Here is a 27045-nt window from a genome sequence, read left to right as displayed (position 1 = left end):
ATTCTCTTCTGGTTTAGAGTGTTTCCATTGAGAAGTCAGCTGTTAGCCTTATTGGGGCTCCCTTGTATGTTACTTCCTGTTTCTCCCTCGCTGCCTTTAAGATTCTCTCTTTGTCTTGAAATTCTGCCATTTTAATTATGATGTGTCTTGAGGTGGGTCTCTTTGGGTTCCTCTTGATTGGGACTCTCTGTGTTTCCTGTATTTGTGTGACTTTTTCTCTCATCAAATTAGGGAAGTTTTCCATCATTACTTTTTCAAATAGGTTTTCTATCCCTTGTTCTTCTTCTTCTCCTGGTATCCCTATTATACAGATATTATTACGTTTCATATTGTCTTGCATTTCTCTTAATCCCTCTTCATTCTTTCTGAGCCTCTTTTCCTTTTCTTGCTCTTTCTGTGTGTTTTCTTCTACTTTGTCCTCTAGCTCGCTGATGCGATCTTCTGCTTCATCAGTCCTGCTTTTCATTCCTTCTACTGTGTTCTTCAGTTCAGAAATTGTATTCTTCATTTCCTCTTGGCCCTTGTTGAGAGTTTCTATTTCCTTTTTTATGCTGATGTAGTTTTCAGTGAGTTCATTGTAGCTTCCCTGTAGATTCTCGTAGCTCATTGTGAGCTCATTGAGCTTCCTGACAATCATTGCTTTGAATTCAATATCTGATAGTTGAATTGCCTCTATTTCATTTAGCATTCTTTCTGAGGTTTCCTCCTTTCCTTTCATTTGGGGATTGTTTCTTTGTCTTCCCATTGTTTGTGAGACTCTTCTTGTTCACCTCAGCTTCTTATATTGATCTGTTCTGGCTCCCTGGGTTTATGTTGTGAACTTCTTTAGTAGAATAGCAGTGAGTTTCAGTGGTGCTGTTTCCTTGATCTCCCAAGCTCATTGGTCTTGGGCTGTCGTTTAAGTTGGCTTTGTGTTTGCCTTTGGGTTTTGATTGTTGTTGAGTCCTTCTTTGGTGGTTCCTTCCTACCAGCTAGTTAAATGAGGGTCACTCTGTCCCCCACCTCCTGTATTTTGTTGTGCTGGTGAGGGCAGGTTGTGTTGAAGCTGGTTCTTCTGTGTGTATAAGGTTTAAAGAAATCTTGTTCAGTTGTTTGTGTTGGGCACTGTCTCTACTGTTTAGTTATATTTCCAGATAGGTCCTGGATTGAGGTTTGTGTGGTTACTACTCCCTCCTTCACCTTCTTCTGTTGTTATCTGTTAGTGGTTCCTTTGTTGTTGAGTTTCTTCTTCCAGTGGGTATCCTGGTGTTCACCTCCTCCACCTATTCTTTTTTGTCATCAGTTGGAGGGGGAAGGCAAAATGGTTTAAGACAGCTACAGAGAATTCTATGCTATTTACAGTAGTAGCAAGTAGGGAAGAGAGAGGAAATCCTTTGACTATGTATAGTGTTAACCGTGATCTTCCACCCAGCTAGCTGATTTTTAGAAAGGATGGAAAGAAGATAAGACTTTTGTTGGGGAAGGAAGGACTGTGAGTTGGATCTATGAAGCAGGGAGGTTGTGGGCGGTCAGATTCTGGGGTAAGGTGAGAGTAAAGGATAGTAAATACGTGTGGTGTGTGAGAGAATAGAGTTAACCACTACAGTAATAGAGTTCAGGAAACTTTGAAATGGGCTAAGATCTGGGGGTGGGGCGTGTTGTGAAGCAATTACAATTGCATGGAACAGCAGTTATTTACAATAGTATTACGGCAGCAATCATATGACAGAGTCTATGAGATCTAGGTAACAAGAATAGGGAGTACAGAACCTCAAGTAGTGTGCTAATGGGACACAGGTGAATTAAAGGACAGTAGATTAGTAGTACAGTATGGAAAGAGATATCAGGGGATAGCTGTCAGGTCATACAATATATCCAGCCTAGCAAAGCAGACTATACAAAAAGAAGAGGGATATAAAAATACTATTAAAAAAAGATGTAGGAATACTGGAAAAATAATAATAATACAAATATGCAATAACTTGCAGGTTCTCTGTAATAGCAGAGTGAAATTTATCTCACTGTCCCAGCTGTTGTGATGCCCCTTCTTTGGGTTCAAGTTTGGTCTTTTCACAGATCCAGGATTTTGTCTCACTTGTAGGTATTTAGAAAAAAATTTAAAAAAGTAAAAATAGAAAAGGCAGATGAAGGAAGGAAGAAGATATAAAATTGGAGGACAGGAAGGAGGAAGGAATAAAACAAGAAATCAGGTAAGAGAGGAAAAAGAAATCAAAAGAGAATAAAACAATAAAAATTAAAAAATTAAAAATTGTTTAAAAAAATAGAATCAAATTAAAAAGTCTCTTGGTTTCAAAGTGGCCAAACCGGTTTTTCTGCAACTGCTCACTGAGGCAGGCTGAGGAATGATTGGTTTGGCTTTTCTTCCGTGGCCAGTGGAGCTAGCACTGGCTCCTCAGCCTTGTGCCCTGGGTGTGGGAATCAGGTCTTTCCCCAGGGTTACTGCTGTGGACTGGGGTGCGGGGATGCTCTCCCAGCACGCGCGCCCATGCACCAATGCGCCCCTGCACCCATGCACCGGCGCGCCCACGGCTGGGTAGCAGGGAGGCTGGAACCACTGATCACTTTAGGAGAATTCCCCAAAGAGCGTCTGTGTCTATTCACTCCTTCCTCTTGAGAAATTCCTCCCGTTCAAGCCTGCCGCTCCCCACAGTGGCCTGGCTTCTCCCACCACCAAATGCTCCAGCCAGACCGGTGACTGTGGGAGTCCGGGTCCGCTGGGTGACTCAGCCCCTCCGGTGTCCACCACCTCCAAAGGTGCTCACAGCCCCCATGTGTTTGCCAGCACCTGGATTCCTCCCAGAGCCGCTCAGACCTTGTTTGGCTGGGGAGGGAGCAGTTGACCTGGCTTTCTCCCAAGGACCCTATGGCAAACCCAGCAGTGGCCCCCCGGGCCTGGGGCTGCAGCCCCGGGACCACATGCTGGTCCCGGGACCCTACCTTGTTGCAGCACTCCCCTTAGGGTCCGTTCTTTGGTCTTTTGGTTCTGCCACAATCCTTGGTCCCCTATTTTCAAAAATGCTGAAGTATGTTGGTTGCTTGCCTCTCTACTCCATAGATGGGTCAGGATTTTCTCCCCTGAGCAGAAGAAAGCCGAATCTGCTCCTTCCTACTCCGACACCATCTTAACTAGTCCCCAATACCATTTATTGAAGTGACTGTCTTTATTCCATTGTATGCTCTTGCCTTTTCTTTCAAGTATTAATTGATGATAAGACGTGTTGATTTCTAGGCTCTCAGTTCTGTTCCATCGATCAGGTAGCATGATTCCTCTAATTTTGCTCTTCTTTGTCAAGATTGCTGAGGTTATCTGGGGTCTTTTTTGGTTCCAGATATATTTTCGGAATATTTGTTCTAGATTTATAAAATATGTCATTGGCATTTTATTAAAAATTGCCTTGAGTTTATAGATTGTTTGAGTAGTATAGACATTTTAATTATATTAATTATTCCAATCCATGAACTTGGTATATCTTCTACTTATTTGTATCTTCTTTCATTTCTTTCTTCAGTGTCTTATAATTTTCTGAGTACAGGTCTTTTACCTTCTTGATTAAATTTATTTTTAGGTACCTTATTTTTATTGTTGTTGTTGTAATAGTTATTGGGGTTATGTTGAGGTATGATCCCTCTCTTCCCACTTTGCTGAGAGTTTTTATCATAAATGGGTGCTGGATTTTATCAAATGCTTTTTCTGCATCTATTAATATGATCATAGGATTTTTATCTTTTTAATTTTTTTCAAGATTTTATTTATTTATAGAGTGTGGGGAAGTGAGGGAGAAAGAGAGGGAGAGAAACATCAATGTGTGGTTGCCTCTCACTCACCCCCCTACTTGGGGACCTGGCCTGCAACCCAGGCATGTGCTCTGACTGAGAGTCAAACTGGTTTCCCTTTTGTTCACAATCCAGCACTGGATCCACTGAGCCACTCCAGCCAGGCCAGATTTTTATCTTTTATTTTGTTTATGCAATTTATCACATTTACTGATTTGTGAATATTATACCAACCTTGTATCCCTGGAATAAATTCAACTTGATCTTGGTGTATAGTCTTTTAATGCATTGCCAGATCTGATTTGCTAATATTTTGTTGGGGATTTTAGCATCTCTATTCACTGGGGATATTGGCATACAATTTTTTTTCTTTGTAGAGTCTTTATCTGGAATTAGGATAACACTAGCCCCATAAAAAGAGCTTGGAAGTTTTCTGTCCTCTTAAATTTTTTGAATTAGTTTGAGGATAGTTGTTTGTTCTTCTTTGAATGATTGGTTAAATTCACCTGTGAAGCCATCCAGTCTAGTGCCTTTGTTTGCTTTGAGTTTTTTGTTTTGATTACTGCCTCAATTTCATTAGTTGTTAGTCTATTCAGGTTGTCTGATTCTTTCTAACTCAGTTTTTGAAGATTGTTTGTTTCTAGGAATTTGACCATTTCACCCAGATTGTCCAATTTATTGGCATATGGTCATTCATAGTGTTTTCTTTCTATCCTTTGTATTATTTAGATATCAGTTGTTACTTCTCCTCTTTCATTTCTAAGTTTGTCTCCTCTCTCTTTTTTTCTTAATGAGCCTGGTTAAAGGTTCATCAATCTTGTTTACCTTTTCAAAGAACCAGCTCTTGGTTTCATTGATTTATATATATATATATTTAGTCTGTGGTTCATTTATCTCCACTCTGACCATTATTATTTCCTTGATTTTATTTACTCATGGCTTTGTTTATTGTTCTTTTTCTAATTTGTTTAGGTATAGGGTTAGATTTTTTATTTGAGATTTTTCTTGCTTCTTGAGACAGACCTGTAATGCTATGAACTACCTTTCAGGACTGCTTTCTCAGTGTCCCATAGGTCTTGGGTTGTTGTGTGTTGATTTTTATTTGTTTCCAGCTAATTTTTCTCTCTTCCTTGATCTCATTGGTAACCCATTGATCCCATTTATTGTTTAATAACATGCTATTTAACCTCCATATGTTTGAACATTTGAGTTTTCTGTTGTAGTTTCCAGTTTTATGTCATTATGATTCAAGAAAATGATTGATATTATTTCAATCTTCTTGAATTTGTTAAGATTTATTTTGTGTTCTAACATGTGCTTTACTTTTGAGACTGTTCCATATATACTTGAAAAGGATGTATATTCTGCTGCTCTGGGATGAAGTGTTCTGTAAATATGAATTAAATGTGTCCTGTCTAGTGTGTGTCATGTACATTCACTGTTTTCATTTGATTTTTTTATCTGAATGATCTATCCATTGATGATAGTGGGGTATTAAAATGCCCTACTATGATTGTATTGCTGTCAATCTCTCCTTTAAAGTCCACCAAGATTTTCTTCATATATATTGGGTGTATATATGTTCACCAGGGTTATATCTTCTTGTTGGATTGATCCCTTTAGTATTATATAGTGACCTTCTTTGCCTCTCACTATGGCCCTTATTTTGATGTCTATTTTGTCAGATATAAGTATTGCTACCCCAGCTTTTTGCTTATTTCCTTTTGCATGGAATATTTTTCCATCCCTTTACCTTCAGCCTGTGTGAATCCTTTGTTTTGATGTGGGTTTCCTGTAGACTGCATATACATATGGGTTATGTTTTCTTATCCATTCAGCTATGTCATTTGATTAGATTTTTAATTCATTTGCATTTAAGGTTATTATTGATAAGTACATATTTATTGTCATTTTTTATTATCCCTTTGTTCTTCTCTCTCTGTGTTTTAAGCAATTCCTTTAACATTGCTTGCAATAATGGTTTGGTGGTAATGAGCCTCTTCAGCTCCCTTTTTTTTTTTGGTCTGTGAAACTCTTTACTTCACATTAAATTTTTTAAAGGTTTTATTTATTGATTTTTACAGAGAGGAAAAGGGAGGAAGAGAGAGAAGGAGAGAAACATCAATGTGTGATTGCTTCTCATGCGTCCCCCAATGAGGACCTGGCCCAAAACCCAGGCATGTGCCCTGACTGGGAATTGAACCAGCGACCCTTTGGTTCACAGGCCAGCACTCAGTCCACTGAGCCACACTAGACAGGAATACTTCATGTTAAATTTTAAATGATAGCCTTGATGATCAAGTAGTCTTGGTTTCAGGTCTCTGCTTTACATTACTTTGAATACTTCATACAAATCCCTTCTGGCCTGCAGTGTTTCTGTTGAGAAATCATTTGATAGCCTTATGGGAATTCCCTTGCAGGTAATCAACTGTTTTTCTCTTGCTGCCTTTAAGATTCTCTCTTTGTCTTTAACTTTAGACATTTACTTATGATGTGTCTTGGTGTGGTCCTCTTTGGTTCTTTGGGTTCATCTTATTTGCGATGCTACGCTTCCTGAACTTCTGTGATTTTTTTCCCCCACCAGGTTAGGGAAGTTTTATGCCATTTCTTCAAATAGGTTCTCTATCCCTCACTCATGTTCTTTTCCTTCTGGTACCCTTATGATGCAGATGTTGTTATGTTTCGTGTTGTCCCAAACTTTCTTTAAATTATCCTTATTCTTTTAAAGTCTTTTTTTCTCTTTTTGCTGCTTTGATTGGGTGTTTTTTCCTACCTGTCTTCCAAATTGCTGCTTTATCCAACCTTCTTTTTATTCTTCCCAGTGTAGGGAAGAATATCAGATATCAGATATCAGATATGCTATTCTTCTTTATTTCCAATTGGTCCTTTTTCATGGATTCAAAGTCTCTTATCATGCTTTTGCACTTCTCACTGTTTCTTGAGCAGCTTTATAACCATTACTTTGAACTCTGTATCTGATAAATTGCTTGCCTATCTTTTATGTAGCTCTTTTTCTGGAGATTCTTCCTGTTCTTCCATTTGATGCCTATTTCTTTGTCTCCCCATTTTGGCTATCTCTTTATACTTATTTCTCTTTATTTATTTATTCTTTTTTAACAATTTTCATTGCTGTGTGGTTTTAATTGTCCCCATTTTTGCCCCATTTTTTCTATTTATTAGATAGATTTGCTATGACTCCCAGTCTTCATGGGTGGCTTTATGTAGTAAGTATCCTGTGGGACTCAGTGGTGCACTCTCCTTGATCTCCAGAGTTGGGTGCTCTAGGAATATCCCTTGTTTGGGTTTTGTGGGTCTTCTTATTTTAATTGAGTCTTGATTTCTGTTGCCCTATGAGTGCATGGGATCGACCCTCAGACTGGCTGACTGTGAGGTCATGCATGCAAGCTCATGTGCGGATGCAGTCTCAACATGGCTTCTTTTGTGGCTCCTTGGTCAGAAACTTCCTCTTCAGCCAGTCTTCAGTTGGTCATTGAGGGCTGGTTTTTTTTTTTTTTTCAATTTATTTGAATTCAGTTTAGTTCTGGGAGAAGGAGATCTGCCTATTCTGCCACTATCCAGAAAGCTGTAGAATTAAAAGACAAACAAAAAAACACCAAAAACTGCCCCCTCCCCAGGTTTGATTCAAGCTTAAGGCTTCTTGGCAAATGCCTTAAGTTTTTGAGACCTAATTTCTTTATTTATAGAAAGAGAATTAAGAGCAGTAGTTGTGGAAATTCAGTGAGATAACCTATTTGTATTAGTTTCCTATAGCTGCTGTAACAAACTTTGTTAATCTGGTTGGTTTAAAGCAGCAGAACTTTATTTTATTTTATTTTTTAAAAGATTTTATTTATTTATTTTTAGAGAGGGAAGGTAGGGAGATAGAGAGAAGGAGAGAAACATCAATGTGCAGTTGCTGGGGGTCATGGCCTGCAACCCAGGCATGTACCCTGACTGGGAATTGAACCTGTGACACTTTGGTTCTCAGCCCACACTCAATTCATTGAGCTATTCCAGCCATGGTAGAACTTTATTTTTACAGTTCTGGAGGCCAGAAGTCTGAAATCAAGGTATCATTAGGGCCATGCTCTTCCTGGAATGTATAGGGGGAAATTTTTTTCTTGCCTCTTCCTAGCTTCTGGTGGTTTTCCAGCAAACTTTGATGTTTCCTGGCTTATAGATGTATCACTCTAACATTCCAACTCCACATGCCATTTTCTCTGTCTTTTCACATACTCTTCCCTCTATGCATGTCTGTGTCTGTGTCCAACTTCCCCTTTTTATAAGGACACTAATCATATTGGAATCAAACCCCGTAATGACCTCATCTTAACTTGTCAACACCTGCAAAGATATTTATTTCTAAATAAAGTCACATTCTAATATACTGAGGTTAGAACTTCAACATATCTTATTTGAGGCCTACAATTTAATTCATAACACTATTTTAAAAGAATTTGATTAATCTCGTGGGACACAATACATTCTCAATAAGTGTTTGCTGCTTCTATATCCAAACAGAAAAATACTTTGTTCAGCCAAAATTGTATAATGTAGAGGAAGTTTTTGCTACTTTATGCTATTTGGCTCTAAACAGCTGTCCTCCTTTCTTCCACCATGATAGAGCCTCTGGTTTTTGTCTGGATCATAGCCACCTAAAAAGAGAAATAAAATTCACATCTTCACTTGCTGTTGGTTATGGTTAAGTTCTGACAAAGAGGATGTAGGTGAAATATATATCCTTAAAGAGAAGGTTAATACCTTTACCTCACTTTTCCTTCTTCCTACTAGTGGAGTGCAGAAATATGATGGCTGAAGCTGGAGCTTTATCCTGAACCAAACACCTGTTGGAAACTTCATATCAAGGATGGCTGAGTAATATGATAGAAGGAGCCTGAGTTTCTGGTGGATATACTAGATCTGAATTATTCAGGTAATGTGAGAAGGAAATAAACTTTCATCTTATTTAAACTACTGTTATTTGGAGTTTTCTGTCATTCATAGAGAAATCTAACCCTTATTAATACCTCCTATGGGTACCAAGACTGTGATTCTAGTAGTCAAAAGGCTTCATCCAATCCAGATATTTTTAAATAACAACATCTAAAGAGGTTCTTTAACTGAGTCCTTGTGGAAAGAATAAGAAGTTCCATTGTACTTAATTGAATTTTGTATTAATAAATATACACAGTTTACTGTTAAATGCATACATAATAAGCTATAAGTCATTAGATCCTGATACTTTTAGTTTTATCCCCATTAGTGAACTGGTGAAAAGGAACCCTGGCTAATATGGCCAGGAGAATATTTTCTCTGTTGATATGATATGGGTCCCCTTCTCTGGGTCCCATGTTGGTCTCATTCTTAGATCCTTAGGTGTCTGGTCAGCACTGGTTGTCCATGTCTTGCTTCAGAGTCTGCATCACTTATCCCAGAGAATCACTATTAGTCTTTGATCATTAACCTGAGTACTGACTCAGCCAAACTGTAGCTCTGATCCTGTCCTGAGTGCACTCTCAGCATCTTCTGCTCTACTGACTATATTTTCTGCACATGTGATAAATAATGCAACTTTAAGTCTCTATGCAAAGAAGTGTTTCTACCAAGAATCAAAACTCCAGTTTGATCTATGTGTTTGCAGCTCACTTTGTAAGATCAGAACCATTTCCCAAGCTCCAATAGCTGGAGGTGAGCGGTTCTTATACATTTGCCACTTCATGTCCACTACATGTGAAGAACATAATGAAAGATATTAGGTGAGCAAGCTGAGATTTGTCCCCAAATGGTACCAGTTTTCATCACTCAGTAAATATTTCCAAGTGCATATAAAGTGACAGTGTAAAAGATATGCAATTGGATGCTATATGTCCTTTCATACATACCTTTTAGTCAAGGGAATCTTTGAATGTTACACTAGAATGAATAAGATCTGATTTACCTATACTGGTCTTTCTCTTTTCATTCTTTCAATAAAGTTTCATTGCAATAGTTCAATCCTATATCAGTTGAACTGAACTGGGAAAAAGGAAATTATGTACCTCTCAGTTGAGCTGGCTAGGAAGATCAGAGGCTCAGCCTGACAGTACTATAGACTATGTCACTTCAAGAACTTAGCAAATGACAGTTATGACTGTGTGTCCTCTCCTAGCTAGAGCATTGTCTTCTCATGCATAATATGTGACAGAAATACTCTTTATGACAAAGAATAGCAAGTGGGGTTAAAATCATGGAGTGTGAGGAGAGGGACCAAAAGAAACTTTGTGGCTAGAACCTGGATTACCAAACATGTAGAAATATGGGGCTGGCAAACTTCTTTTAAGTCTCAATCTGATTCTCTTTGTTTCTGGTCTCAGGTAGTTTTGTTTATTGCTAAAATATAATACCTAGTCCTTTCCTTCATAGACTGCCTGTGAGCATGGAAAGGATCACATTTATATTGTTCTTATTGATGATGATGATTTTATTTCTTCACTGAACCTAGCATAGTGACTCATGTAATTACTGCTGCTCATTAAAAATCTACCAAATAGAGAAACAATCTCAAGAGAAATCAGCTAGTAAAAAATCTTGTTGTTAAGAGAGGATGAGTTTAATGTGGCCAGAAATAAGGAGCATCAGGAGAACATTTCAGTAACGAGATCATGATACTCATTTGACTCAAGGGCATCTGAGAAACTGAGAAAGGCCTGGCCCATCTCTATTTGTTAATGTAACCAGAATATTGAAAAAAAATAAGGAAATTATAGGAAAGGATCACACACAACTTTGACACAGCTTTAAATGTTTTTATTTAACAAATTAATGTTCTGTTATTGAATCCAACATACAGCATAATAGGATTCTGTTATTCACATGATAATTACATGATATATTAAACTGTAGTTATTAATAATGTATAACAGTGAGATGGTGTTTTAGTATTTAAAGTTGATTATGAGGGACAAAATTTAACCTCTTTAATGTATAGCTGTAGCTGTATGTATAATTTCATTTAGAGTTAAGGTCTAAATCTGAGACTTATTGAGCATTGAAGATTCAAGCCAAATGACCCTGTGAACCACTTGTGACAGGCACCGTCTGTCTTATGAATGCTTAGTAGATGCTCAAAATACCCAAAATATGAGCAAGTGGAGGTAAAAATTATCCATTCTGGCTTCAGGGGATTATCCACTCATCCTCTATAAGGAAGGGGAAAATATAGTAGGCTCCATTGCACAGTCCCACACAAGTCACATGTCTGGAAGCTTATGGGTAATGACCAGAAAAACAGTGTATGATCTGTTGGGTATGCTCACATTTTAAAAAAATGTTTTGAACATTGCTGGTTACAAGTAGAGATTTTGTGTACAACACTTTATTATTTCTGAAAATAAATGTATTACCTTTGGAGTCAACCTTCATTAAATGATGAATAACTTGATTAGGCAGTACAAGTGATATACCAAATGAGTGAAATAGACATAAGCTAAGAGGATCCACTCATCATAAAAGGCTGGGGTGAGTGGTCAGGGACATTTGAAGGAAGACTGGAAGCTGATAAAATTTAGCCTACTAAAGATGAAATTTAATTTGTAAACTTAACATCCCAACCTTGGATCCAGAAAACAAATTATATCGGTACAAGGTGGGAACATGTGGTTTATCTTAAACTCATTTCAGAACAAATTAATGCTTTTAATTAACAATAAGTTTTAAATGATTCAATAATGTCATTGAAAAAAGCCTACTGCAGCCTTAGGCAACAGTACTTGCAAGATATTGCACAGAAAGAGGAAAGTGGTAGTCCAGGCCATCTGTGTTGGTCATGCCACACATGCATAGACTATTATTTTTCACCTTTGGAAGCCACAATTTGGAAAATAAACTTAGACATTTTCAGAAGAGAGGAATCAGAATGATGAAAGGTCTCGTGAATCGTTGACTAGCTGAAGAATATAAGATTCAGGGGATTAGTGTTTACTGTATATAAGGAATGCCTATAGAATTGAAACCTAGAGATATACTGGGATATCTTGAGTGGTAAATTCCTACTGGAGATATTTTAACAGGCATGACCACTGGGCAGGGGTATTGTTTTATAGTGTTACTGGGGATGATGGAGGCTAAGTAGGGGGCTGGGTGTTCTTTGCTTGCTAGTAAGAGAAACTTCCTTGAGCTTCTTAGAAATATGCAGGGGTAGTTGTTAGAAGTATTTCTAAACTGGATATAAGACTAGAAAACTTGGCAGGGTTCCAGATAGCCCTTGATGTTTGCTCTGTTTGTCTATCATGACTAGTTTATTTTTGCTTCGTGGAATTTTGGCTTCTCTCTGTAGATCAACCTGTTCTTTCAACTGACCATCTAGTCACTCAATTCTCCTAGGCAAATTCCAGAGGAAGTGAGTTTGGCATGCTTAGCTAAATACTGTCACCACCATTGAGCACAGCCTTTTGAACCACACATCCTCTTGGGTGGCTGTCAGCCTAGGAATAAGCTCTCCTTGGGTCAGGCTCCAACCTCTCATCCAGTCAACAGCTAAGCCATTGGACCAGCTTCTATGGTTTACCTGCCAAGCACTGGGTAATAGGATGGAAGAAAACAGTTTGAAGTAAAGGAGGGCTTGGGCAGTGACCTCTACCATGACCAGTATAAATGGAAACAATAAATAGTTTAAAGTTTCCTCTGGAATTTGTAATTCCCCAAATGCTTTTAGTTAACAATAAGTTTTAAATGATTCAGTAATGCTAGGCAGGATGCTAGGTAGGATCAGAGTTGGACCTTGGTCATTGAAAGTAAGATAAGGAGAGATTATAGCAATTTCTAATATGAGGAATAAGGCAGACACATATATTATTAGGGTAAATAAAATAAGAAATAGAAAGGAGTATTGGAAGTTGATAAAGGTAGATTCCAGTTAGTTTTATTATTTCTCGTTATTTTTCACTTTGTAATATTGCCTTTTACTACATACTTTCCTCCTGTTAACTGGAGAGGTGTCATGGGTATATCAGACAAAAAAATAGAAAGTGTACTCAATTTGAAAAGATGTAAAATGATTTTTAAAAATATGAAACACACTTCTCAGTCGGAATCACCATCTTTCAGTAAGTCACCAAAATGACTAACAAAGGGAAAGAGGAGAGGCACCTGCTATATGTTCCTTAGGCCTTTTAGAAAACATGGAGTTGTTCCTTTGGCCACATACATGTGAATCTATAAGAAAGGGGATATTGAAGCAATAACAAAAAAAAACTCCCAGCACACAAAAGCCCTAGAGGGGATAGTTTCACAGAATTTTACAAAACATTTAAAGAAGAGCTAACCCCTATACTTCTCAGACTATTCCAAAAAATCCAACAAGAGGGAAGACTCCCAAACTTGTTTTATGAGGCCAGCATCATCCTAATCCTAACCAGATAAAAACACAACAAAAAAGAAAACTATAGGCCAATATTGCTAATGAACATAGATGCTAAAATCCTCAACAAAATATTTGCAAACTGCATCCAGCAATACATTAAAAAGATAATACACCATGGTCAAATGGGATTCATCTCTGGGATGCAAGGATAGTACTATATCCACAAATCAATAAACACACTACATCACATAAACAAAGGGAAAGACAAATATCACATGCTTATATCAATAGATGTGGAAAAAGCATTTGATAAGTAACATACAGAACCTATTTTTGATAAAACACTCAGCAAAGTAGGAGTAGAAGGAGCATACCTCAACATAATAAAGGCCATATATGAAAAATCTACAGCCAACATCATAGTCAACATGCAAAAACTAAAAACCTTTCTCACTTAGATCAGGAACTAGACAAAGATGTCTGCTTTTGCCACTTCTATTCAACATAGTATGGGAAGTTCTAGTCACAGTGATCAGAAAAGAAAAAGAAATGAAAGGCATCCAAATTAAAAAGGAGAAAGTAAAACTGTCATTGTTTGCAGATGACATGATAGTACATAGAAAATCCTATAGACTCCACCAAAAAACTACTTGACCTAATAAGCAAAATGTGGCAAAGCAGTGGGATACAAAGTCAATATTCAGGAATCAAAGGAATTTTTGTACACCAACAATGAAATACTAGAAACAGAAATCAGGAAAAAAAATTCCATTTGCTACAGCAACAAGAAAAATAAAGTACCTAATAGTAAACCTAATGAAGGAGGTAAAAGACTTGTACTCAGAAAAGTACACAGCACTGAAGAAAGAAACTGAGAAAGACACAAATAAATGGAAGCATATACCATGTTCATGGATTGAAAAAATTAACATCATCAAAATGTCCATACTACCCAAAGCGATTTATAGATTCAATCCAATTCTTATTAAAAACCAATGACATATTCCACAGATATAGAATAAACATTTCCAAAATTTATATGGAACCATAAACAACCCTGAATAGCCACAGCAATTTTGAGAAAGAACAAAGTAGGAGGGATCACAATACCTGATATCAAACTATTTTACAAGGCCACTGTAATGAAAACAGCCTGGTACTGGCATAAAAAGAGACACATAGATCAGTGGAACAGAATATAGCCCAGAAATAAACCCATGTCTCTATAGTTAATTAATATTTGACAAAAGGGACAGAAGCATAACATGGATTAAAGTAGCTTCTTCAACAAATGGTGTTGGAAGAGCTGGGTAGCTACACAGAAAAAAATGAAATTCGACCACCAACTTACACCATACACAAAAATAAACTCAAGATGGATAAAGACTTAAATATAGGTCACAACAACATAAAAGTCTTAGAAGAGAACACAGGCAGGAAAATTTCAGATGTCCTGCACAGCAATATTTTCACTGATGTCCCCTAGAGCAAAAGACATAAAGGAAAGAATAAACAAATGGGATCTCATCAAAATAAAAAGCTTCTGTGTGGATAAAAAAAATCAGCAAAATGAAAAGGGAGCCAACTATATGGGCAAATATATTTGCCAATGATACCTTGGACAAGAGTTTTATCTCCAAAATATAAAAAGAACTCACATGATTCCATTCCAAGAAGACAAACAATCCAATTAAAAAATGGACAAAAGACCTGAACAGACCATTCTCCAAGGAGGACATTCAGAGGGTCGAGAAGCATGTGAAAAGATCCTCAGCATCTCTAGCCATCAGAGAGATGCAAATTGAAACCACAATGAGATACCACTTCGTACCAGTCAGAATGGCCATCATAAACACATCAACAAACAAAAGTGCTGGTGAGGTTGTGGAGAAAAGGGAACCCTAGAGCACTGTGGGTGGGAAAGCAGATTGGTGCAGCCACTGTGGAAAACAGTGTGGAATTTCTTCAGAAAATTAAAAATGGAACTGCCTTTTGACCTAGTGATTCCACTGCTGAGGTTATACTCTAAAAATCCTGAAACAGCAATTCAAAAGAACCTGTGCATCCCAATGTTCATAGCAGCACAATTCACAATAGCCAAGTGCTGGAAGCAACCCTAGTGCCCATTAGTAAATGAGTGGATCAAAAATCTATGGCACATTTACACAATGGACTACTACACAGCAGAAAGAAAAAAAGAACTCCTACCTTTCACAACAGCATGGATGGATCTGGAGAGCATTATGCTAAGTGAAATAAGCCAGGCAGTAAAAGACAAATACCATATGATCTAACCTATAAGTGGAATGCAATCAATAAAGCAAACAAGCAAGCAAAATATAATCAGAGATATTGAAATAAAGAACAAAGTGACAATAACCAGAGGGGAGTGGGGAGAGGGTAATGGGGGAATGAAGGGGAAGGGCTGTCAAGGAACATGTATAAAGGATCCATGGACAGAGCCAAAGGGGGTTAGGATTGAGGGTGGGAGGTGGGGGTGAGTGGGGCAGGGATGAGTGGTGGCCGGAGGAAATGGAGACAACTGTGCTTGAACAGCAATAAACACTTTAAGAGCCAAGGGAGTTTCCTGAAATGTGTGAAGGAAAATGATCAGAAAAAGTAGGAAGCTGAAGAGAAAGGTACCTGGGTTCAGCTGAAGCATAGCCTGTTGCACCCAGAGACACACACTGTGTGAGAACCAGTGGATAGGAGCCTGAGCTGCTGGAGCCCATTCCCTGTGAATTTTTGGCATGATAAGTATAAGAACAAATAAACAAACAAAAAACCCTCTGTACTGACATATATATATATATATATATATATATATATATATATAAACTATTAGTGCTTCATGAAGTTAAAAATAACAAAAAAATAAAAAAATGCTCTCTGTACTGATACATATACATATATACATACATATGTATAGACACATATACACTCATATATGTATATATGAAGCATTATTAGTATTTCATGAAGTTAAAAATAACATATTTTAATTAGTGGCTTTATTCTTATTAGTGTCTGATTTCTCCACATAGAAAGCCATCTGGGAAGATGAAATAAAAGCAAGGCATTTTTTAACTTGATCTTTTTCTTTTTTTTAAAGACATATTTTTAGTTTCAGTTCATTTTACTTCAATTTTCTCTTTCTCAGCTATGTTGCTTTCTTACAACTCTTGCAACCTATTTGCTCAACGTGAGATTCGATAACTAAGATGTTTTCTAGAATAATGTCAGTGTAAACAAAGTGGCCTCTTGCCACATTGACAGCCAAGAACTCAGTCTGATTATAAAAGGAAGTTTTAAAATAGTATGAATAATCAGAATAATCAAAATCCATGTATATTAGTTCTAAATATTACTACCTTCTTCAACATAATGTCCAAAAGGACCTCCCCAAGGGCTAGAGAAGGAGCAAGGCAGGCACGCAGCTGCGTTCCCACGGCCTGGCCTCACAGGGGCCTGGCCTGATGTGGTGGGAAGCACAGGACAGCAAAGCCCTTATGTTGGCCTGGCCTCAAATGTCCCCACTACGAAGGCAGAAAAAAATGGTAACTGAATGATGTAGAACATACTGCAAGTAAAATGAAAATTATCTAAAGAGAAGGAACCTTGGAGTGTGGAGTACTAGCAACAACTGCAATAAGTAAACCATAAGAAGACTGTGTGTGTGCTGCCGAGTTTAGTTGTAAAAACCAGAGAACATGTTGGTGTGTGGTATGTCTGACTAAAAAGCCTGTAAAATTTCCCCTTGAGGGAAAAATAAGAGTAGTAAGTTTAATGTATATGTTATCCCAAACACACACACACACACACACACACACACACACGCACACACACCCCCCAAACAAAAAGGTGGGGATGAGATTGTAGGGAAAATAAAGTATGTAGTCTTCCCCTTTAACTTAAATAGTTGCTATCAGGGCACTTTAGTTCTTCACTCATTCAGGTAGAGGAAAAAACAACTACCTTTTAAAATACATTTTCATTTACTCTAGTTAGAAGATATCTCCCTTTTAGAAATTTCTTCTGAAATAATTTTCTAAGTATCACCTGACTGTACATATTTGGGTGATGTAAGCCTCTTTTGTTATCTATTTTCCAAGCATTTGTGGGAAAAGGTAGGACTAAAAATAGTGTCAAAAAATAAAATGGAAAATACAAGAAAATCTGAAATTATCATTATTCCATCATCCATTTGTAATGGTTTCTGGGTTGGTTCAAATGATCTCCATTCACTTTTCTGGTCAGGTATTGACATCCTTTTTGTGTGATGTGTCTGCCTCTAAGATTCAAAGGAGGCAACTTACCTCCTTCAGTGATTTCAGTGATGATAAAAATATTCCATCATGGAAACATGATGGTTAGTAGTAAAATGATTCCTAACTTATTTTGCCAGATTTAGTGATATAGTCCTTGGAGAACTAAAAAGCTCAGGACCTGGGATCAATGTCATAGGGAGCTCAGATCTAGATTTCTGTGTAATTAATTTTGCTGCATGATTATCTCTGAAAAGTTGCATTTGCAGTCCAGAGAGTGGTAGAACATTTAAAAACTTTTCTCATCATGTCACCAGGCAGCCCAAATAGAGTCTACTTCAGATTGGGTAATCCCTTTTTTAAAACTTTCCTTTCCTCCCCACCCTTGCTTTTTAAAAATTAATTAATTAATCACTTACTTTTTACCTCCACTGGTTTCCTCAATCTATTCTTCTTTCATCTCCCTTCGCAGAGACTAGATTCCATTCTGGATGTAGTGATGTTAAGTCTTTGCTGTTTCTGAGCAGCACATTTCATTGTGCACAGCGGAACAAGACAAGGCTAACTCTTGTTCACACCATGGATTAGCTGCTACCTACAGTCTAACTTGTGCACAGTTTCTGTTTGCTTTTCTTATGACCCTTAGCTGTTCTAATTTTTAATATGTACCCCATCCCTTTACATACTTCAACTAAAGGAGTGCCAGCATCCATATTTTAACAAAATGACTGATGTGGTGGAACCTTCTGAATTTTCTAGGCAATCTGACTGGAACCAGCCATGAGGAGATTGGGGGATGGGGGATTGGTTGGTGGTATTAACTTGTGTATCTAAAAGTTACATTGGCATAGCAAACTCACTGTAATTTATTTTTGTTTTTCACTTCTCTTCTTAAACCCTATTTAATGGGGAAACATTCCCTTGTTACTGAATTGTGTTTCCACAGATTCCATAACAGGCAAGAGACTCCAAGGGTCTTGATTTAGTAATTAAAGTTTTCCAGGGAAGCAGGTGGACACCTGTGGTCTGGGAGGTTTTGGGAGCACTGGTTGGGTGCTTCTCTCTTCCTTGGCCCATTTTCCTCCTCATTTTGCCAAACTCAGAAATTGGTAGCTCTGGCATTTGAGAGTCTGGGAAAAACTTCTGTGAAGGCTTATTCTTCACCATACAAGACTGGTGTCATTGTAAATAAGCTTCTGCTCTGGGCTTAAGAAATGAAGCTTTGTTTTCCTCTTGTGAGTTGATTTCATGGGTTCTGAATACTCTGACATCATTGGTAGTCTATTAGTTCAACTTCCCATCATTTTAGCCCAAAAGCTGTTTACTCCCTCAAGAGCTCCTGGGAATATGGCAGTCCACATTTGAAGTGTATGCTCTATAACTTTGAAAAAGATACAGAACCTTGTAATCATCTTGCCAAGGGGGACCTAGAATATCCCATCACCCCAACAAGTTCCCTTCACAGTCAATCCTCCTCCACCCCTGAGCCCAGGCAAACACTAAACCACTTTCTGTCATTATAGACTAGATATTCTTGCTATACAATGTCATGGACATGGAATCAAATAGTATGTTTTGTTTTGTGTCTGGCTTTATTAAGATAATGATTTTAAGATTTATCTATGTCATTTCATTCAGTTTTGCTGTTGAATGCTACTCCAATAAAATTGATACAGCCCTGGCCAGTTGGCTCAGTTGGTTGGAGCATCATCCCATATACCAAATCGTTGTGAGTTCCATTCCTGGTCAGGACACATGCCTCAGTAGCGGGTTCAATTCCTGGTCAGGGCACATCCAAGAGGCACCTGATCCATGTTTCTCTCTCACATTGATGTTTCTCTCTGTCCCTCTCTCCCTTTCTCTCTCCCTATTGATTTTTTAAGCACATCCTTGGTGAAGATTAAAATAAATGATACATCACAATTTATTTATCACTTTATTTGTTCATTTGATTTATTTCCAGTTTTCAGACATTATGAATAAAGCTTCTGTGAGTATTCATGTACAGGTCTTTGTGTGAACAGTTGTTTTCTCTTAGTGAACACTCAGTGGTATTTTGGGGTAACATGGTAGATGTGTGTTTAGTTTCATAAAGTATTGCACCATTTTATTCTTCCATCATTAACATATGAGTGTTCCAGTTGTTCCACATTCTTTCTAGTATATAACACTGGCAGCTTAAAAATATTGGACAATCTAGTGGATACATAGAGGTATTTTGATTTTAATTTGCATTTTACAGGTGACTTATGGTTTGAGCTTCATATATCTTCTTTTATGAAATATATTTTAAAATATTTTGTCTAAACAAAGTACCCAGAATACAAAAGAACCACAATAAATATTTGTTGTACTTACACAAATTGAATACAGAAAATACAGCTCATCAAAGGATTTGAGTTAAGTTTAAATCAGTTTATGGTATTTATGATTATTGAGCAAGTTACCAGAGGAGAAAGCTAAAGATAATTCTCAAGAATTTAAAAGAAATTTTATAGTAGTTCCAGCCAAGATGGAGGCATAGGTAGAAATGCTTCGCTTCCTCACACAACCAAAAGAAGGATAACATCCAATTTAAAACAACAAACAACCAGAACTGCCAGAATATCAAACTGCAGGGAACTCTGACAACCATGGAGTTAAAGAAACATTCACCCAGACTGGTAGAAGGGGCAGAGATGGGCAGCCAGGTGGGCAGAGAGGATCCACAACAATGTGGCAGACCACGCAGGTGAGGCTGGGCTGGCTGATGAGGAAACTAAAGACTCAAAATCTCCTCTAGCTGTAAAATACTGTGGGAGTCCTGAAGGTGGAATAAACTCCCAGTCTCACAGGAGATTTCTTTGGAAAGTGGAGCTAGAGCAGAACGAGCAAGCAGCATTGTTCCCTCTCTGACCTCTCCCCCACAGACAGTGCCACAATGCAGCAAAGAGGGTTGCCCTGCCCTGGTGAATACCTAAGGCTCTACCTCCTTACAACATAACAGTGTGTTGAGACAAAGGAATATGGCCCAAGTGAAAGAACAGATCAAAACTTGAGTAAAATGCCCTGGCTGGTGTGGCTCAGTGGATTGAGCACTGGCCTGTGAACCAAAGGATCCCTGGTTTGTTTCCCAGTCAGGGCACATGCCTGGGTTGCAGGCCAGGTCCCCAGTAGAGGGTGCATGAGAGGCAACCACACACTAATGTTTCTTTCCCTTTCTTCTCCTCTGTCTAAAAGTAAATAAATAAATAAAATCTTTTAAAAAACTGTGGAAAAAGAGCTAAGCAATAAGGAGATAGACCGCCTATCTGATGTAGAGTTCAAAACACTCATAATCAGGATACTCACAGAACTGACTGAGCTCAGTCACAAAATAAAGGAACAAATGAAGGCTACACAAAGTGAAATAAAGCAAAATATACCAGGAACCAAAAGTGAAGGGAAGGAAACCAGGGCTTAAATCAACAATTTGGAACAAAAGGAAGAAATAAGCATCCAACCAGAACAGAAAGAAGATATAAGCATTAAAAAAAAAAATGAGGAGAGGCTTAGGAACCTCTTGGAAAGCTTTAAGCACTCCAACATACAAATCATAGAGCTGCCAGAAGGAGAAGAGGAAGAGCAAGAAATTGAAAACTTATTTGAACAAATGGTGAAGGAAAATTTCCCCAATCTGGCAAAGGAAATAGAATTCCAGGAATTCCAGGAAGCTCAGAGAGTCCCAAAGAAATTGGATGCAAGGAGGAACACAACAAGGCACATCATAATTACATTACCCCAAATTAAAGATAAGGAGAGAATCTTAAAAGCAGCAAGAGGAAAGGAGACAGTTACCTACCAAGGGGTTGCCACAAGACTATCAGCTGATTTCTCAAAAGTTACTTTGGAGGCAAGAGGAGTTGGAGAGAAGTATTCAAAGTCATGAAAGGCAAGGACTTACATCCAAGGTTTTTCTATCCAGGAAAGCTATCATTTAGAATGGAAGGCAGATAAAATGCTTCCCAGATGAGGTCAAGTTAAAGGAGTTCATCGTCACCACCAAGCCCTTATTATTGAAATGTTAGAGACTTATCTAAGAAATAAAAGATCAGAAACTATGAACAATAAAATGACAACAAACTCATAACTATTAACAACTGAACCTAAAAAACAAAAACAAAATCTAAGCAAACAACTAGAACAGGAACAGAATCACAGAAAGGGAGATCACATGGAGGATTATCAGTGTGGAGTAAGAGTAGGGAATGGGGGAAAGGTACAGGGAATAAGAAGCATAATTGGTAGGCATAGAAAATAGGGGGAGGTTAAGAATAGTATAGGAAATAAAGAAGCCAAAGAACTTATATGTACAACCCATGGACATGAACTAAGGATGGGGGCGGGTAATGCTGGAGAGTGAGGGGTGCAGGGTGGAGGAGGGATAAAGGGGAGAAAAAAATTGGGACAACTGCAATAATATAATCAATAAAATATACATAAAAATAAAAGAAATTGTACATTCTCTTCTATATTTCAAATTGGTCTCTAGGTATATTGTACAAGGCCACATAAGTAGGTAGTGGCAGAATAGAGATTAGAAAACCCATTTTCTTTTTTTTTTTTTTTTCAATTTTCAATTACAGTTGACATTTCATATTATTTTACATTAGTTTCAGGTGTACAGCATAGTGGTTAGACAATCATATACTTTGCAAAGTGATCCCCCTGATATTTCCAGTTTCTACCTGGCATCATATACAGTTATGACACTATTATTGACTGTATTCCCTATGCTTTACTTTACACCCCCATAACTAATTTTGTAACTGCCAATTTGTACTTCTTAATCCCGTCACCCTTTTCACCCACTGTCCAACCTCCCTTCCCTGTAGCAATCATCAGTTTGTTCTCTGTATCTGAGTCTGTGCGTTTTCTCTGTTCATTTGAGTAACCACATTTTTTATTCTTGATTTAATTTTCTTTATATTTAATCAGGCATATTTAAAATATTGATATTTTATGCCATTGTATTGAATTTATGTTTTTATTCAGTACTGTTTTTTTAGTTATTTCTTCCTGTTCATCATTGCAGACTTTAGCTATGACAAAAACCTAATCATCACCCAGAACGTATTTCTTGTCATGAAAAGGTATGCCAAAATTCAGATACCTCACTTAAAAAATGAACCCTTAAACCAGTGTTTATTTTGGGAGACTTACATATTAGGTATTTATCTTTTTTCCTAACTTATTTTTTCTAACTTATTATTTTTAAACTGCTATTTTATAAATAATTCAGAGGTGAGTCAACTGAAAAAAGAAGTGCTCTGACGCACAGGTCCTGTGAGCAGTTACCTGAGAGACTGGGCCCCTCCAGTGCACAGCTCAGGCATCGGGACTATTTCAGTGCTTTATTAATGTCAAGTTGCCAATGAGAACAATTCAATAATAGTCCCTGGTTTCTACACACGGAAATTCAGATAAAAAGTTGCCTGAAGCAAGAGTCTATTTAGGCAAAGAAATACAGGAAATAGAACATTATAATAAGGCTCATATATCAAGAACAGGAAACTTTTGTAAGCATCATTGATTTGGCCATTTTGATGGAATTGTTTACCAGAAATCTCCACCTCCTTTGTAGTATTCTTTAACAGAAAAAAAGGAGGGGGCAAAAAGCTTTATTTAGCCCTGGAGACACATTTTAATTACTCTTCATCTCTACCATGGTACATTACATCGACAGCTTTTTTAAGTCCAAGTTTTCCTTATTCTCAAGTATTTGTTTTGTGTGTGCTATTTTTCATTGAATTATAGTGTACAATGAGACATGGCCTCTCAAAACACCAGATAGAATATGTGGTAATCAGTTTCATTTGTAGTCAATGTTCATTATTCATCCAAGATTCTTTGGTAGATTAATCATAGCTCTTAACAACTGACTTGAAATTTAGAGATAAAAATAATGTCTAATTTTGGTATCCTTAGTCACAAAAATAGTTGTGATATGAAGTGTAGACTAAAATGAATGGGTGAGTCCTCAACTAACCCATTTTGTATTAGTTTTAAAAAGTCTTGAAATATTCCTGTTTCTCCTTACATTTATTATGAATTTGGGTTGAGGAAAAGGGGAAGTACAGATAATTGACAGATACTGATTTGTGGTAGGCACTTTACTTGTGTAACTTTACTATTTCATTATGGATAGTTTTCACAATGTGGGTTGTTATTGAATGAGGTTGAATAGTCTCATTATGGTTTATAATATTTCTAAAAGGTAGTTCCTAATAACCCCAACTTGGAAAGGTTGATGATGGAGGTCTTCAGTTTAAGTAGATAAACTATCCAAGATTATACAACATGTGGTTGTTTAAGGTGGTGTAGGAGAGGAAAAAGTTTTTCTCAACAGTCTTAGGGTTTCTGGCTGGGTCTGAAAATAACATTGTCAAAGACAGATTAACAGGAGAAACACATACAGATTCTATTGAATTTTTGCATGTACATGGGAACCTTCACAGGAGAATGAAGACCTGAAGAAATGACCACAGCAGGAAGACTTTATTCCTTTTAGGCAAAGAAACAGTACATGTTTGAAGAATTGACAAACACAGGGGTTTGAGTTAAGGGTAGTAAATGGGGAAGAAGCAGCTAGGAAGGTAAGGGTTAATTTATCTTCAATGTTTATCTACAATGTTTGTTTTTATAGCTGTTTCTGCCCTGAATTACCCATCTCTGGTGATAAGTATGTCTTCCTTCTGCTAGGTATAGGTAGGGTACTTTTCACGTGGGAGGTTTCTTTTAAAGGTTTGTTAATCATTATTTTTTTAAGATTTTATTTATTTATTTTTAGAAAAAGGGGAAGGAGGGGAGAAAAAGAGAAACATCAATGTGTGGTTGCCTCTTGCATACCCGCAACTGGGTATCTGACTGCAACCCAGACATGTGTCCGGACTGGGAATTGAACCAGTGACCCTTTGGTTCACAGGCCAGCACTCAATCCACTGAGCTACACCAGCCAGAGCTCATATGGGAGTTTTATGGGAAGAAGGACGAGGGGGTAGGAGAGGTCTGAGTAACCTGCCAGCTTCTACAGTTTGTAGACTTCTTTTAGTATTTCATATTTGAATAAATGTAATAAATTCAGTATCTGGAGCAGGGCATTAGGCCACTTTAAATGTAATCTTCCTCTTTATTTCTATGCTAAGCATTATGAGGTTCTAGGGAAGAGATTTTCACTTCAGTTTGTACAAAATTCACAGGTAAATAAATCCTACAATAGGCTTAAAATACTCTGACTCATATGAAAGGGGAAAACTCTATAATCCTAATGGGCTTACTAGAGGATTTTTAATGTGTTAATCAAATAATAATATGGGATCTACTTTAAATCCATGTTGAAACAAGGTGGAGGTATAAATAATCCAAGTAACACAGTATTCTGTGCTTTAAGCTAAAGAATTGATAAGGGTTTGATCTGGGTTTTAGGCCTGGTTAGCATGAAGTAATCTTATCCACGCATGAAAAAAATTCAAAGTATTTGCATGACCTGGTTAAAATCACACAGTTCATGGTGGCAACTGTTGAAAGGAAGCTAAACTAATTTATTCTTTAGTCACATGTTGTCCATTAGCTTCTAGTTCTTGGACTCCCTGAGATTAAGTTCTAATGAATAGTTAATCTCATTTGACTGACAAATGGACTAATGCTTTTAAGTGGAACTTTTTTTTTCCTTCAAGATACTTTATTCATGTGTTCTTCTAGTAAATCTTCTTCCAGTTGTTCAGAGCCCATCAAGATAAGTGAAGAATGCTCTATCCAAAGTTAGGGTAACTCTAAAATGAACAATGGGGATATTTTGTTTACAGGAAGCCAAATATACAATTATTAGGCATCTGAAAATGTTTTTAGTGAACAATGAACTCAGCAGTTGTTCTAAACCAGGAATTTTGTGTTAAATCTTTAAGCAATGTCTGTACTACTCTACTGCAGCCCTTCCTACCCTGTATGACGAGCCAAACTATGGAACCACATACGTTTCACAAGCATACACCTAAATTTGATTAGTTTATCAGTCAAGATAGGCTAGGTTATTCTCTGGTAGAAAACCATTCCTAAATCTCAGTGATTAAACAACAAATGTCTTTTTCTTTCTTATATTAAATGGTTCACCCTTGCTCACACCACCCCTCATGGGTAGTAGGTAGGGGATTCTGCTCCTGGTGGTTGGTCATCGGGAACCTATCTGATAGGGCAGCCACCCTACGAAATTGCTGTTCTCTTGTGCTGGAGACACAGGGGAGAACTCTGGTGGATTTTTCAATGAAATATTCTGGTGCAGAAGGGCCTTGTCATTTCTACTTGTCACTTATTAGGGCTTGTCACCTCACCCCACCTATCATGACAGGGCCAGGAAGTACAGTTCTACCATTTGGATAGACAGTTCTGCTGCCTTAATTTAATGTATTTTATATTAATATAAGAGCCCAGATTATTCATTTTGCAGATTGTCTTAATCTGGCTTTTTCTGATAATTTCTTCTTGTTATATTTAGACAAAATATTTTTGGCAAGAATACTACATAGGTGATGTGTCCTTTTAACGCAGATTTTAAATTTTTAAAATTTTGATTTTACCTTTCTTCTAAGAAATGAAATTATCTTTTAGCCAGCACTCAAATGAAATATGAAACACCTTTTTCAATTGAATTTATTCTATTTAATGCAAGTTTTGAATTTCTTCTCCTAATTTTTCCCTAGTTTATTTACCTGTATACAGGGTACTAAAGTTGTACTCTTCATGAGAGAAGAAAGTGAAAACCCTGGTGTATCTGAGATTGCTTGTTTATTCATCTCCCATACCACACTTACTTTGAGGCCTAATATTAATCCCATTATATATATTCTCTTGACATACATCCACTAACATAAATTATTTAAAACAAACTTATTTAACATACAAACTGCTTAAAATTTTACTTTAGCCACCTAGAAAAGTAATTCTAAGTTTTGAAAGAATGTGTTGTTTTTCTTAGATTCTTCATAGAAGGTTCAAACCTACCATTATATCTCATATCTGTGCCCAGTGTGACTTCTCTCAGAAAGTTCTAATGGAATTCTACCTTGCACAGTTTTGTTAAAGCAGAATAGTTCCTGCACCTCCATTACTGCTTCCCAAGACCCTCCTTCTCTTTCTCCTTTCTGTTTCTTTTCCATTTGGTACTTTTCCACTCACCCCGAAATGAGTACTAGTAGCCAGTGCCTGGGTCACTAATGACTGATGGGAGGGTCAGAGCTTCCCTCCTGATCCTTAGGAAGCCTCCTGGAAAAAACTCCTTCAATAATTATAATTTCAAAGAAAACCCTTTTTGTTTATTTATCCATTTTCTGTTTACCTTTCACTTTCTCTTCACTTTAACTTAAATGATACTTTTTCCTCTGAATTTTGAACTATAGTTTTTTGAGTTTTATCAAATATTATTAATTGATTCAGTGCTTGTTGAATTAGTTCACTTTATCAATATGCGTAAAGAAAGTGAACTAATGTTCAAATGTTAAGTGAGGTAGTAGTTTCATTAATTCCACTTAAGTTGGGTTGTCAAGAAAGGAATTTTTAAACATGCATGTTACTGTTTGGTCAGAGGCAGGAAATGAGTTTTCAGTTTGCATTCTCTCTCGTTTACCCCTCCTTGGTTTCTCCCCTCCCTGTGTA

This window comes from Phyllostomus discolor, chromosome 4, assembly GCF_004126475.2.
Source record: "Phyllostomus discolor isolate MPI-MPIP mPhyDis1 chromosome 4, mPhyDis1.pri.v3, whole genome shotgun sequence".
Classification (NCBI taxonomy): Eukaryota; Metazoa; Chordata; class Mammalia; order Chiroptera; family Phyllostomidae; genus Phyllostomus; species Phyllostomus discolor.
The sequence above is the reverse complement of the archived record's forward strand: the minus strand, read 5'-3'. Positions refer to the sequence as shown.